The sequence below is a fragment of the Ostrinia furnacalis genome, unplaced genomic scaffold, assembly GCF_004193835.3.
Source record: "Ostrinia furnacalis isolate ACB-3 unplaced genomic scaffold, ASM419383v2 OfSCF5688, whole genome shotgun sequence".
NCBI classification, from domain to species: domain Eukaryota; kingdom Metazoa; phylum Arthropoda; class Insecta; order Lepidoptera; family Crambidae; genus Ostrinia; species Ostrinia furnacalis.
This window is the reverse complement of record NW_021135927.1, coordinates 249179-264770: the sequence shown is the minus strand read 5'-3', so window position 1 is coordinate 264770 and position 15592 is coordinate 249179.

Below are 15592 nucleotides of genomic sequence, written 5' to 3'. Positions count from 1 at the left end.
TTGGACACCAGCCAAATGTGTACTACGGAGGTGTACAGTCAGCCTTTGACAAAATAATGACAAGATTTTTACCCACAAAGTGGACCGACGACCTCGTAAGGGTAGCAGGAAGGCGCTAGATGCAAGCCACTACCAACCGGGCACCGGGTGATGTGGCAATCATTGAGGGAGGCCTATGTTCAGCAGTGGACGCCCTGTGGCTGAAATGATGATGAAGATTTTTAGTATTGTGTTTCTAAAATCACTAGTAATTTTCATTTTTTTTATCCACAACGAGTAAGCTCTTGGCCTGTATCTCACCTGATGGTAAGTGATGATCAGGCCGAAGGTGGAAGCGAGCTTCACCCGGAATCCTCAACCACGGAGGAACTGGCTGGCTGAGAACACTGGAAATCTATCAAAAACAGTGTTTTAATTAACTGCTCCAAAAAGTATCTCAATTGACTAAAGTTGTCACATTCAATTTTATGAAATAAAGCTGTTCGTGCTTGACTGTACCCGTTAAGGTGGGTACAGATTAGAGCATCAACTTGTAGCAGAACAACGAGCCGCTTTACGATATATTATTATGTTATGTGTATGTGATTTATAGATTTTTTTTCTCCTATTTCACATTTTAGAATAATGCTTGAGAAAATGTTCTAGTGTGTATCCAGCTTTACATTCAATAACGATCGAGACATTTCCATTATAATGTCCTTATTAATATTGTTAAGCCGCATCAGAGAGAGCGAGACGGAAATATAGTACCTATTGTTTGTTGGAAAGAGACGCAAAATTAGAGTAGATAAATATTCATTATTTTTTTCTGATGAAAAACTGCCAAGTGCGAATAGGATTCATACACAGAGTTCCGTATACAGGGTGTCCCGTAATGTAACGTCAAGCCGGAACTGGGTGTTGAGGCAAGTTGTGCTGGTTATCAGAAAAATATAAAAAAAAATCTATGTGGCATATTTTAAAAATAATAGGCATTTCAAAAAAATCGAAAAATTCTACTCCAGGTGACGGTCCTTTTACTCGTGTTGCCACAAATCTTCACTTTTTCCAAAATTTTTTTTTGTTATGTAACCCTGAATAATGCTTCTCTAAATTCTTATCAAAATTACAAAACCAGCTGCTCCAGCTTGGACGAAAAAAATACATTATTCCCAAAAAAAATTTCAAAATAAAAATTTTGCCTAGTTTAAACTGACTGTACTGAAAAAAAAAAAATGTACTACGCGAGTGTGGCAAGTGACGTCATAATTTGGCGCATTTAGTAAGGATTCCAAAATGGTATAACACTTCCCATCAAAAACAATACTTGTCAAAAAAACCAAGTCTCGCAACTCAGTTGTTCTACGGTAAAAAGTTGTGAGATCCATGTAATACCAAGTCCAGGCCAGGAAATCTTTAACGTTTTACATAAATATATTGACTTGGCCATCGCATGAAAACACGTGTAAATTAAATTATTTAGTGCGATGGCCAAGTCAATAATTTATGTAAAACGTTAAAGATTTCCTGGGCACTACCGTGCCCCCAAATATTTTAGTTTTTCCTTGATTCATACACCAAACACTACTTATATTCCAAATTTGAAGCTTCTAGGTCTGCTAGAAGTGCCTTAGAATTTTGATGATAGGTGAGTCAGTCAGTCAGTCAGTGAGTGACAAAATTAAGAAACATTGACCCGTTATAATTCTTAAACTACTGGTTCAAATTGAATGAAATTTGAAATATACCGTGTCTTTACAATGCCTGCATGGATACTGAAAATTCAGTCTTCTAGTTTTATCCACAACGATGATACAGGGGGTCGAAAATGGCCTGAATTGCTTCGAGAAAAGGATGGTACGGCCGTGCCGCTTTTTTGCTCGACGTGGTGGGGGCACTACCGTGCCCCCAGATTTGAGATATAAAAAGAGTTGGCGTTTTTTTTTTCATTTTTAGGTAATTAAGTAACTCTTTAAGTAACAATTAAACCGGTTAGATGTCATCCTAATTAGGAAGCGGTCCGGAAGAGGCGGAATTAACAATGTGCCGTTGGCTTCGCGCCCGCCCGTCCCGGGCCATCCCGGAATGCAATTACCTCGCTGCAGGCATTCATATGACAATCGCCGGTAGTACTAGATAGTAGCTTCGTTAAAAAGTAGCCCTGTATTTATACTGAGCTACTGTATCTATACAGGGCTACTTTTTAAAACGAAGCAAATACTTGAAACTGGAAGCAAACCGACGGGTCTCAATCGCGACATTTGAGTCTGTTTGTAACCTAACACAGCTGAAACGTCAAGTTGGTAGCACTAAGATACTCACGAATTGCATGAAAGTAATGAAAGTGTCCCATTGCTCACAGTTTTAAAGGCTCCAAAGGATCAAAATTTTTAAGAAGGATTCTGTTGGTCATGATTAAAACAACTTTTTTATGGGACCAAATATAACGAGCGAGATGAAACATCAGCTGTTCCATAGTTTTATAACGAAATAGGAACAATTTTCCCCACTCCCACTCTTTGACTCCTGTCTTATAATATTTTTATTTGGGTATATTTTTACATTTATACAATTAATTTAAAACTAATAACCATAAAATGTTACTACACTTCCCTGGACATTGTATAATTTGGATGCGCACGATTAACAATCTTCCGGCTGGCGCCAAGCCAACGGATCACGTTCGTGCTACACCCCCGATGAATTACCTATGCGGCACTCTGTAGCTCGGACAGTGCTTAGTTATTGTGGAAATAGCTTGATAAATTAGACTTCATAGTCAATAAATACTTAGGTTGACTTGCACCACCTAACTTTAACGGTCACTATAACGATAACCGGCGCATTTTGTATTTAGTTTGACAGATTATTGACGTTTGTTAAAGTTAAAGTAAAATGGTGCAACCCAGCCTTAGAGTATTGGCTTCTGCTGCTCACCAAAAGCATTCTTCTTCTTCTTTTCGTGTCGACAACAAACCTACACAGTGTCAGCCCAAAACTCCGCCACAAGAGTGGCGTTGTCAGTAGCACTCATCAAATCCTCCTGAGTGCAGTTGCTTGGGCACTCAGGGCACGACATCAGGTGCTTCATCTACTGGGGAACAAAACCGCACCTGCACTCCATGTTTAAGCCATCCAAGAATCCCCACCTGACCAGATTAGATACTAGTATTTAGTAAGTGTTTTAAAAAAACGATTACCTTATAAGGTTTAAACTATTGCCATTTTAATTGAGACAATTCATAGAATTGTCTCATGTTTGGGAAATGTATTAAGTAGATATCATCCTGTAGATATTACTTATGAAACGAAATATTCCACACAACTTTCGTCTCATATTTACACCGGGCTGCGACTTTTCCAGGTGACTTCGCGGTAATGACTACCTATTCAACGAATTCTAAAACACAGAATTCTAGTCCCGTTTGCAGACTGAATAAACCTTTATGTAGCGTCATTAAACGTAAAGTGCCCACATAGCGGCACGCACTGATCACTTATTCAGCCGCTCCAGAAGCTGGTGGTCTGGAGATTGCGGTAATTATCCAGCGTTTAGTGTCATTACAGTATTCAGGTTTTGATATTTACCTTAATGTCACTTTTGACTTGTTCTAATGCGTTCGTTAAAACTATTCTGTTTTCTTTTATTACAGTTTTAAAGATACGTAAAGATTAAGTACCCACCTAAACCAAGTTAAAGACTGTATAGCATCTCATTTAATTGTAGGTCATTAGGAGCTCTATTGGTAGCTACATCGTTTTAAACTATTTTAGCTGTACGTATTTAACAATTAAGTTACAATAACTATTAGTACCTACTTAAGCTAACGAACCGACTGGCGATTGAAATGTGAATGCGAAAGACTGTCGGCCTTTACCGATGGAATAGTTGCTGATTAATAAAGAACAATTACTTTTAGAGCCTTTTAAACCGTGCCTCTTTTGCTTGACGTCATCGTCCATACAACTGGCCAAGGCAAGTTATTACAGTAATTTATTTATAACAACGTCCACCTGCCGTTACAGCAGATTGCAGAACACTTGTTCACACCAATTCACACGCTACGAGATGATAGTATGAGGCTGCAAGCGAACATCGGTTCTGGCGGCGCGCCAACCGGGAAGCCAATGGTTCGCACGTCCTTACTTCCCAATTGCGATCTAGAATAGTATGTGTTGTGGTTGTGGATGTGATGTTACTCTGCTAGATTAATATTTTCTAACTAGATTTAACAGCGGCTTTGGTGCAGAAATATTATAAAGCGCGCCTTTTCCCATTTCTATGGTATAATCGTAAACGTAACTGACAGACAGTCTTACGAGGAATTTTTAGACAGTTTTACATAAATTATTGACTTGGCCATCGCACTAAATAATTTAATTTACACGTGTTTTCATGCGATGGCCAAGTCAATATATTTATGTAAAACGTTAAAGATTTCCTGGCCTGGACTTGGACATGGATCTCACAACTTTTTACCGTAGAACAACTGAGTTGCGAGACTTGGTTTTTTTGACAAGTATTGTTTTTGATGGGATCTCATTTCTTTTTGTATTTTGTAGACAGCAGTTATGTATCTAGAAAACTGGACCAAAATTGAAAAATTTTACTCGACTTGGCGGGGACACTACCGTGCGCCTTTATATTTATAAGGTATTACAAAGTTATTTAAGTAAGTAGTTAAATATTTATAAAACTGGAACGAAATTGAAAAATTTTGCTAGACTTAGCGGTTGCACTACCGTGCCCCCAAATATTGTAGTTTTTCCTTGATTCATACACCAAACACTACTTATATTCCAAATTTGAAGCTTCTAGGTCTGCTAGAAGTGCCTTAGAATTTTGATGATCGGTGAGTCAGTCAGTCAGTCAGTCAGTGAGTGACAAAATTAAGAAACTTTTACCCGTTATAATTCTTAAACTACTTATTCAAATTGAATGAAATTTGAAATATACCGTGTCTTTACAATGCCTGCATAGCTAATGAAAATTCAGCCTTCTAGTTTTATCCACAACGAAGTTACAGGCGGTCGAAAATGGCCTGAATTGCTTCGAGAAAAGGATGGTACGGCCGTGCCGCTTTTTTGCTCGACTTGGTGGACAGATGAATGCTACATCGCCACTCTGGTAGCAGAGTCTTGGGCTGACACTGTGTAGGTTTGTTGTTGACACTACAAGAAGGAAATCGCTACATTTTCCGTTACATCCTATGCTCGATCATACCCAAATATGGAAGCAAATTACAAAGGATAGTTTAACCGACGGGTGACTGAGTTTAATTCTGTCGCCACACGTGATTTTATAAGCGTGTAGTTCAAAAGCGAGGATAAGCGCTCTGGGCTAAGTCTAGAATGTTCGTGAGAGAGGTTTTACTTAGGTACTAAAAGTTGGTTTAAAAAAATTTAATTTTAGGAGNTGGTATACCTACATAAATATTAATTCGTCCTAATAAATAAGTAGGTAATTAGTAATTATTTTTCTACTTTTTAGTGTAGGTTTTTTGGAGTCGGTTTTGTTTTTTTAAATAATTAGTTGGCCGATAAGTAGTTGGGTCGGGCTGTACGTATGGGCATATTGGGCATGTGTGAAAGTGCGCACATTACGCCAATTTGGTATCGGCCGCTTCTTCATACAAATAATTAGAATCAGGCCCAACTATCGGCCAACTAAAAGTTGGTAGTCTGCGCCTAGGCTAAATGTGAAACTCCATTTCGTGGCTTGATCTTAAGGCCTGTCGCAGCGAATCCTGAAGTAATTGAGCCAGCCCGTTTTCCGATAACGTCTTCAAGCACCGGGTTATTTTATCAACATTAGCTCAGTAGTGAAGCTTTTCGTTAGGGAAAACTTAACTTAGAATGTGCAGCTAAGAATCTCTTTTAACCACCAAAATATTTTAATAACGAAAACATTTAATTTTGTTCTCCCACTAGGCAAGACTGTATATGTATATGTAGACAGACAGTGGTGACTGAGTTTGATGCGGCGCTTCTTCTCAGCACTTGCCAAATGTTGGTCTCGAAGCGCTGGTAGGGTAAAAAGATTGTGAGACATGTAGAGGCTCCTTAAGAGAAAAATGACGATTTGAAAGAACTATTTATTAGTTTAAACAAATAAAGAAATTTTGACTCTTGACTTTTGACTTATTTGGCCTGGTTTTGCTCAATAATCTGAAATAAATGGTTTAGAATTGTTTATTAAAACCATTTTCTGCAGATATTTTATATTTGCATTAAATTAAATAAAACAAATAAAAAAAATCCTAATATTTTAAAAGAAAAACATAAACGCGAGTTTATAAATAACAAAAAACTCCAAAAACGATACCTAACCCACTTTAGCAATAATCACGACAGTGTTAACAAAAGCAATTCTCGGAACTAAATACTCTCATATTAAGGTAAAATTAGAGTTCCTGAACGCGACAGGGATAGGGAATTAAAGGTACAGGTGTAGGGAATGACCGTCGGAAGCCAGGTGAAATCGGGCATTTGGACACTTAACACGGGGTCTCGAAAGATTGTCGTCAAACGTGATATTACTTCGATAAAAAAAACATTACCAAATTCTTGAGTAAAATGTAGGTGCACTAAATAGGTAATACTCTCTCCTTTCGACGTAGCTTACTACCTTAGTGTCATAAACGAAGGGTAAATTAATAAAATCGATAATAACTTTGTACTAGGTACTTCTACCAACAAGGTGGACCGACGACATCATAAAGGTAGCAGGAAGGCGCTGGACGCAGGCCGCTACCAACTGGGCAACATGGAAAGCATTGGCGGAGGCCTATGTTCAGCGTTCTATGGCTGAGATGATGATGATGATGACGCACTTTTATCGTTCAGCTAGCATAGGATAGCTAGATCTCAAATACATAATGTTGACTGGCGCCTGATGCCTGGTCATAATGATCTAGGATATCTCTATGCTAGGAAAAAATATGAAGAGAAGATAATTCAATCACAAGTTGTGGCCCTGTCTACCTACTCACAGAGCGCTTCTTCTAAAAGTACCTACCAGATACCCTCTGGTCTAAAGTAACTATTTTTCCATCACTTTATTCTATATCTTTCAGATATTGGTTCCCTTCGACTTACCTTCGAAAATAAGTAGTAGTATCTTCACAAAACCATGTCGGAATGTAGTGTTAATATTTTACGCGAATATTGTTAGGAGGTTCTGGAAACATAATGGGAATCAGGACTCAGTTTTGTATGAACGGCAACTCAAGTTAAACGAAGTGGCGTCTTATTATTTTGTAATACGGTCTAATTTGCAACAGAAATGTACAGTCTGATGTGCTGTTAACTGTATGATGCTCGCATAACTTTGAACATGTTTTGACCTGTGCTTTACAGTGTTTAAGCTGAATGCCTTCCAGATTCTGATTTAACAATCTGTATTTCATGAATTTTGTTTTATTTGAGAATAGGGATGTTTCCTGGGTAAAAAAGCAAGAGTTTGAATTAGTCCGTCTGTTAACTTATCAAAAAATGCTATTTTGTACTTTTCCAAACTAATGAAATTGAAAGAGATAAAGCGCGCCAAAGTTCAAAATAACAGGACCGTGACGTCAAGGCGTGCTTAAAACTGTAGAACTTTGTGACGTCATACGGAACTTCAACGCATCATAACTTCGTAACTACTTGTTTGAATGACAAATAGGTAACTACAAATTAAATATTTTTTTTAGAATCTGTAAGTATAAAAAAGTAACTAAATAGAATCGAAAACATTAAAGCGTTTTTTTTGTTTATGTCTTAACTAGCTTTTGACCGCGGCTTCACTCACGTTAATATTGGTGTCACAGAAAAAAATGCATTCCCGTTTCAAAAAAGAGATAAAAACTATCGTAGGGTTTTTCCTCGACAAATTGAATAGGTACTTAAACCTACTCCCTAATTACAATTACCTACCTAGTGGTGAAAACCGCTTGAAAATCCGTTCTGTACTTTTGAGTTTATCGCGAACAGGCAGAAGTGGAAGACTGTTCATTATTGTATGTAGGTAGGTATGAGTATAAAGTCGCCTTTTAAAAACTGATGAAATACAAAGGGAAATTACAAAAACATATATAAATTATTAAAAAACAAGAAGAAAATCTGTATAAGTGCCACTTGTGGTCTAAACTGAATAAATATTTTTGATTTAGATTTTGATTTTGATTTGTATACGCTAGTTTTCGAAAAAAAAACGCAAAGCTTTTTTGATTTGAACACTAACTTCTTAGAGATAAATTAAAATAACGGTCTTAGAGATAACTAAAGAATAGGTACATATTTTATCCTGAAATAAAGCTTGACCCATGGTCTAGACAATCTATTATAAACTAGAGGTCTTCTTTGACTGGTCATCTGAGTGGAAAGCAATTCAGTTTCGTTAAGCAAGCCAACGAACTAAGTAAATATTATACATCTTAATATTTCACGGCCGGGGCAAAAATACTTATTGTTAGACCCTGGCAAACACTTGGGCCCGGGAATTAGTTTGGATAGCTCAGGGTTGCCAGTAAAAAGGTATAAAAGCTTAAAATATTTCTCAATTATTACCTACATGGTAAAAGTGATAAAAATACAAAGGTGTAGATCCTGGCTACACAGGAATTGCAGCGGTGGGAACGAGAGGTGGGAATAGTCCCGTGGGTTTGGCTCAAAGTTGCACAGCGTGCTATGGAGAGGGCTATGCTCAGTGTTTCATTACGAGATCAAATCAGAAATTAGGAGATCCGTAAACGAACTAAAGTCGCTGACATAGCCCGACGGATTAGCAAGCTGAAGTGGCAATGGGCAGGGCACATAGTACATCTGATGGCCGATCGAGCAGCATGGTTCTGGAGTGGAGGCCTCGTACTGGAAAGCGCAGCGTGGGACTTCCTCCTACAAGGTGGAGAGACGACGTCATAAAGGTCGCTGGACAGGCACTGGCAGGCCGCTACCGACCGATCAACCTGGAAATCATTGGGGGAGGCCTATGTTCAGCAGTGGACGTCCTGTGGCTGAAATGAGGATGAATCACATTATTTTTAATTGAAAAATAACGTCCAGTAACAACCCTGAACAGACCTGTCACTCAAATTCAATGGGCCACTTACCTAATTGAATAGGGTTAGGTACAAACGAAGGCACGTCAAGGTAAACACTTTGGTACCTTATTTACTTGAAATAAGTGCTATTTTCCAGAGAAATGTTTAGTTTGTCGTGCTGTTGACCTCATTCATCCACGTGTTGTTTTTTCGGACTCCAGAAGATTATTTGATCAATTCATCTTATTTTACGGCTATAAAATAAATTATGTGTTCTGGCCAAGGCTAGTACTAAAATAGATGACTATAAGTATTGCTCAGGCAAAAACAATATCTTTTAAGTTAAGGCTGAGTTGCACCATCCTACTTAAACTTTGACAAACGTCAAAAATCTGTCAAACTTCATACAAGAAAACACTGGTTAAAGTTAGGTGGTGCAACTCAGCTTAAGTATTTATTTTTGATCTTTAATGCCATATAAATTGCATTGAGTCCGCCAACGTCACTTTTATGTGAAAAAGTTTAAATAAATAAATTGCTATAAGGCATTTCTGGCTTTACAAAAAAATCCTACGAGATACATGAAAATTTTCAGTTTTTCAATTTAACTATCCAATAATATTATTTGTATACCATTTTTTCCAATTACGCGTATAGCATTTTGTTCACATTCCTATTTGTTAGTGGTGAAATGCCTTTAATTAAGTATCGAACAAAATGCGCGGGTATCTATATATATAAAAATGAAACCCGTTTCGCGTTGTCACGGCATCACGTGTGAACGGCTGAACCGATTTCGATAATTCCTTTTTTTAAAAGTTTGTGGAAGTCCAAGGATGGTTCTTACGGAAAAAAATATTAAGAAAATCTCTACGCTAAGGCGGTACGAAGTTCGCCGGGTCAGCTAGTTTTTAATAAAATATTTTAAAGCAAAAAGCTGCAGAAGCCGAAACGTCAAGCCTGGAATTTTAATTAGTATTGATCAACAGACGATTTGACTGATTGGGTTTGATTGGCATCAGTACAGAATTGCAGCGATGTATTTCTCGCTATATTGTTGCAAATACACTGAACTGTAGTTAGACGTTGACAAAGTTTTCTTAAGCTGAGTTGCACCATCTTACTTTGACTTTAACAAACGTCAAAAATCTGTCAAACTCCGTAAAAAACACCGGTTATCGTCAAAGTTAGGTGGTGCAACTCAGCCTTATTGTTTAGGTGTTGCTTGAGCCTTTACTTGTCTAAAGCCTTGATTATATCGTCATTTCGTCATCATCATCATTATTTCAGCCATAGGACGTCTACTGCTGAATATAGGCTTCCTCCAATGATTTCCACAATGGCTGGCTGGCCGCCGCCTGCAACTAGCGCCTTCCTGCTATTTTTGTGAGGTCATCCGTCCACCTTGTGGTGGCCGTCCCACGCTGCGCTTTCCGGCACGTGGCCTCCACTCCAGGACCTTGCTGCCTTATCGGCTGTCAGTTCTGCGTACTATGTGCCCTTCATTATTCATTGTCAAATTGTGTTACTATCGTCAAGTATTTATAAATACCCTATTCGCATGTCTACTGAACAATATACAGTGTGTCCGGGCATGTAGTGATCAAACTTTAAGGGCGTAATCTATGGACAATTTTATCGGTGAAAATACTTTAAATTTGGGGCTTGAGCCATTTCTCGCATATTTACTAGGATTTAAGTTTTTAATTTTAAGTTTTCACCTCTTCCTTCAAAAACAAGTGAAAGCGTGGGTAACTTAACATTAATAAGCTAATATTTTATATCATGCGATGGCCAATTAAATTATCTACTAGTAGAAGTAGAAAACAGACACAAGTTTCATACATTTTAAGGGAGTAAGAATGGATTTAATTAGAAATAAACATGATTTTTTTCACATCTTTTTCAGTTATTTCCAATGCAAATAAAATATACCTTAACGACCTGGTTTTTCTTGTGTTGGGAAATAACTGAAAAAGATGTGAAAAAAATTAAGTTTATTTCTAATTAAATCCATTCTTACACCCTTAAAATGTATGAAACTTGTATCTGTTTTCTACTTCTACTAATAGATAATTTTATTAGCTATTGCATGATATAAAATTTTTGCTTATTAATGTTAAACTACCCACGCTATCACTTGTTTGTGAAGGATGAGGTGAAAACTTAAAATTAAAAACTTAAATCCTTGTAAATATGCGAGAAATGGCTCAAGCCCCAAATTTAAAGTATTTTCACCGATAAAATTGTCCATACATTACGCCCTTAAAGTTTGATCACTACATGCCCGGACACACTGTATACTTGGCTCTGCTATTACAATAAACTCTAAGTTACTTATGCACTCTCTGCCCTATAACTTACAAGAGTTTCAAATTAAGAACAAAAAAAGAAACGAGCTTCATTTAATGCAGTGAAAAGCAAAGAGAGGTACACACAAAAATACACCTTTTTTCTCTCACGGTCGACACGGGCGTGCGCGGATTTAAAAATTGAAATTTATACCCCTTTAGGAACAATTTGGATGGGACCACACGACTGGTTCCGTAATTTTGCAATGTAGTGTACTGCGTCCTTGCGTATATTTGCGTTTTGTACGGAATTAAATTTTGTTTTTATACAGATTAATGATAAGGGAGCAGTTGGAGTTGGTAGTTTTTAAGGAATATGAGAGATAAGAAATAAACCAAAATGTTTTTATACATATTCTATTTGCTCCTGAGACTTCATACGCGTGAAAAACTTTTATCATCAAGGGGTATGAAAAATAGTTTATGTTCTATTCTCAGATTTACTGAATACTTACATATAAAAAAGTTTCATAAGAATCGGTCAAATAAATAGTTTTGGAGGACTTTTGTGACACGAGAATACTTGGAGATTTTTAGCTCTGTTTTAAATCAGTAAACTTAATCCAATAAGGTTTCAATAGAAAGCTGGATAGAAGGAGTATCCATTAATGATACACGACATACACGTACCTACCTATCTACTCAAAATAAGAATAAAAAATTTATAAACTATTAACAAACGTTCAAACAGACGAAAAACAAGAAGTATTCTAAACAGTTATCAAAAATGCCTGAAATAGTAAACGCATCAAAACAGAGCCAATACTACCCAGAAATCTTGCAACATACGCTCCATTGTTTGGGCTAAGCAAATCTGCTGCATGCGTGATTAAATGCAGAACGATCTGAGCGAAGCGAACTGAGCGGAGCGAGCGAGCGCAACGAGAAAATGACGCTTTGACGAGCGGAAGCAATCGGGGGCCGATTTAAGCGGGTTACGAAAGCTGACGCGACGATTTCGTCACTTCTCGTTATGACTGTAGGTGGGTCATAACGATTCACGATGTAGAAGGATTTTACAATCGTGAAGAGTCATTTTGAATAGTAGGTAATAAAAAATGCAATCAATTTATTCATAGCGTAATATGATAAAAATTTGCAGGGGGAAAATAAAAATTGTATATGAGGAACATTGCAGAACATATACCTACTCGTACAAATACAACATTTTTCACAATTTTTTTTTTCATTCATTGGAAAAATACTTACATTTTATTAACTTTTTATTTCAAATTCAATTTTTAATGAAGTACGAGTATGTAGGCTCTTTTTTAGATCACTAATACGCGTTTGAAAAATAATAAAATTAATTGTTGATAAATCTCACGCGGGATAGATTATTGCAACTTGCATCTAATGACTCAGCAATTAATTCCCTATAATAGTATAAATTCTAATGTTATTTTTCATGAGACCTAGTATTTCATGTTACATATTATTATACTGTGTTATCTATGACATTAATTTGCTGTTATCTTTTAAACAGTACGATATGTTCATTTTATACTATACGATATTTATTATTGCGATTAGAACGTTTTAATATCAGAACATTTAAAATACTCTTCCTCCATTAAAATAAGTATAATATCCACCTGAGCTATTCAGTCGGAAAGAAACAAGTTCCTACGCAAACCTCCTACATTATTCATTGTCACCGTCCTACTTTTGTATCATTTTACTTATTTTCAAGCAAAAACTAAGCAGCTCCATTTCCCAGCAGCATTAGTGCGACGTGTCGAGCTAGGTCCGATAAATTGCTAGATCTCTCCCAACGTAATGAGCGTGTTTTTCATTCGATCCGCGCGCGCCATTCTGTTGGCGTATTGGGCCACTAAAAAGCAGGAAATTCATAAGAACACAGGCAACTAGCGCCAACAAGGAAAACTGTGTTTTAACCGACTTCAAAAAGGAGGAATTTCAAATTTTTTGTAAGTTTGTTAGGTACCGCAGAACTCCTTCAATTATGAGGAAATTTCAATTTGACCCGATAAATTGCTAGATCTCTCCCAACGTAATGAGCGTGTTTTTCATTCGATCCGCGCGCGCCGTTCTGTTGGCGTATCGGGCCACTAGAATGGCGGGAAGAACATAGGCTAGCCTAGTAAACAATCTGCCAGAAAAATTGAGTTTTTAACCGACTTATAGCCAAATCGCTGCATTGTCTTACATAGAAATAATGTGGCAGGCACACACGCAATACGGCGAAATCTTTGGGGTGCGGAGCCGCAACGCATCGTGTGCTTTGGCTCATAAAAAAGAGATATTTTTAGTATGGACGGATTTACAAAAAAACCCTTTTCATTTGATAGGATACGATCCGAAATTAGTTCCATTAAAATTTTATCAAAATTTATTTACTTAGTACTTTAGACGTGTAGAGCTAGACCCGAAAAATTTCTAGATCTCTCTCAACGTAATGAGCGTGTTTTTCATTCGATCCGCGCGCGCCGTTCTGTTGGCGTATTGGGCCACTAAATAGGCGGAAGATTCTTAACCACTGAAGCACCAGCGAATTGAGACACAATAGAAAAGGATGATGGGCACAAATGTATGGAAAGTGGTACCCGCTCCAATAGCCATAACCAATATATATTTTAAAAGGCCTTTAGATGTAGGAAAATGTCTGCTATGGGGCCAGTTCCAATTCACGTTTTGAAAGCAGTAATTCCACTAAGTATTATAATGAAAGTATAACACAATCATCCATGTATACGAGTATGTATTATGACTACAATCTTTTAATATAACTAAAAGAAGCATTGAAAAGGAAAGGATTATACCTACGATGAACTACCCAAGCTATTAGCCCTTTATTCGCTTTCATCATCATCATCATGATCATTTTAGCCATAGGACGTCCAGTTGAACATAGGCCTCCCCCAATGATTTCCACAATGGCCGGTTGGTGGCGGCCTGCATCCAGCGCCTTCCCGCTACCTTTATGAGGTCGTCGGTCCATCTTGTGGGTGGACTTATTGGGTCTTGTGGGTTTATTCGCTTTAGCAACCCATAATAAAACCCTTAAGAAGTAATAAAACTTTAACCCCTTTATTAATAAAAGTTACACCCTAGTTGAACTCTGGCTTAAATTGTCATTTGGTATGGAAATGTCATTTTAATCCAAGGTTCTTCCTAGGTGTAACTTTTTATTAATAAGGGGGTAGTACTTCTTTAAATAAAAATATTTATTTCACAATTATCCCCATCAATAATTATAGAGTTAAGGAAGGATGCTGGAGCAGTAAACCCTTCCTGCCTCGCATAACCTAAGTACCATACGATGGACACGTATGATACTTCTTCTTCTTCTTCCTCGGTCCCTCACTGATGAGGATCGCGACCACAGATAGTGTTCCTCCACAGACTGCGGTCATAAGCTGTGTGGACCGCACGATGCAAACTCCCGCCCACCGTCTTCCTCACCGCGTCCGACCATCTCGTCGGTGCCCTGCCCCGAGCGCGTCCCCCTTCATACTGTATGATACTTAGGTTACACAAAAAGTATCTTTATCTTCGAACGCAACCAGATCTGAGGCTGGTGGCCATAGTAAATGTTGTTCGTCTTGGTAAGACCTTTCAAATGACACTACAAACATAACTATTGGAGCCGGGTACCATTCTGCAAAAAAGTATGTATATCTTCGTACACAACCAGATCTGAGGCTGGTGGTCATAGTAAAAGTTGTTCATCTTGGTAAGACCTTTCAAACGATACTAGACACATATCTATTGGAGCCGGGTACCATTTTGCCCATTGTCCTTTCTATTAGAAATCAATTATTACCGCGGTCTCATGAGACCATTTAGGCTAAGAACTCACGGCCCGATTTTCACCCGCGCCCGCGGCCGTTGTGGAATTGCGGTTTTATTTCAAAACTCACGGGAGCGGTTATTTACGCGGTTATTCTAAGAACTCGCGCGCTACGTCACTGGTACAAAATGGTCGCCGTACTGACCGCGCCTGCTGCGGGCGAAAACCGCGTCGCGAGTTGTGCATTAGTTTTTACATAAGTATCTGCATTCTACAGAAGCTGCGGGCAGGCAACCGCCGCGGGCGCGAGTGAAAATCGCGCTATGAGTTCTTAGCCTTAGGGTTCCACTGGATAATAACATAATTCTAACATCTATTAGTATGGTTTGAAATTGATCTGTATCTAGGAAACGCGTAACGATTGCCACTATACACGTTTTGAACGGTTAAAATACATACTTCTCGTCACTGCTGTAAACACTTAA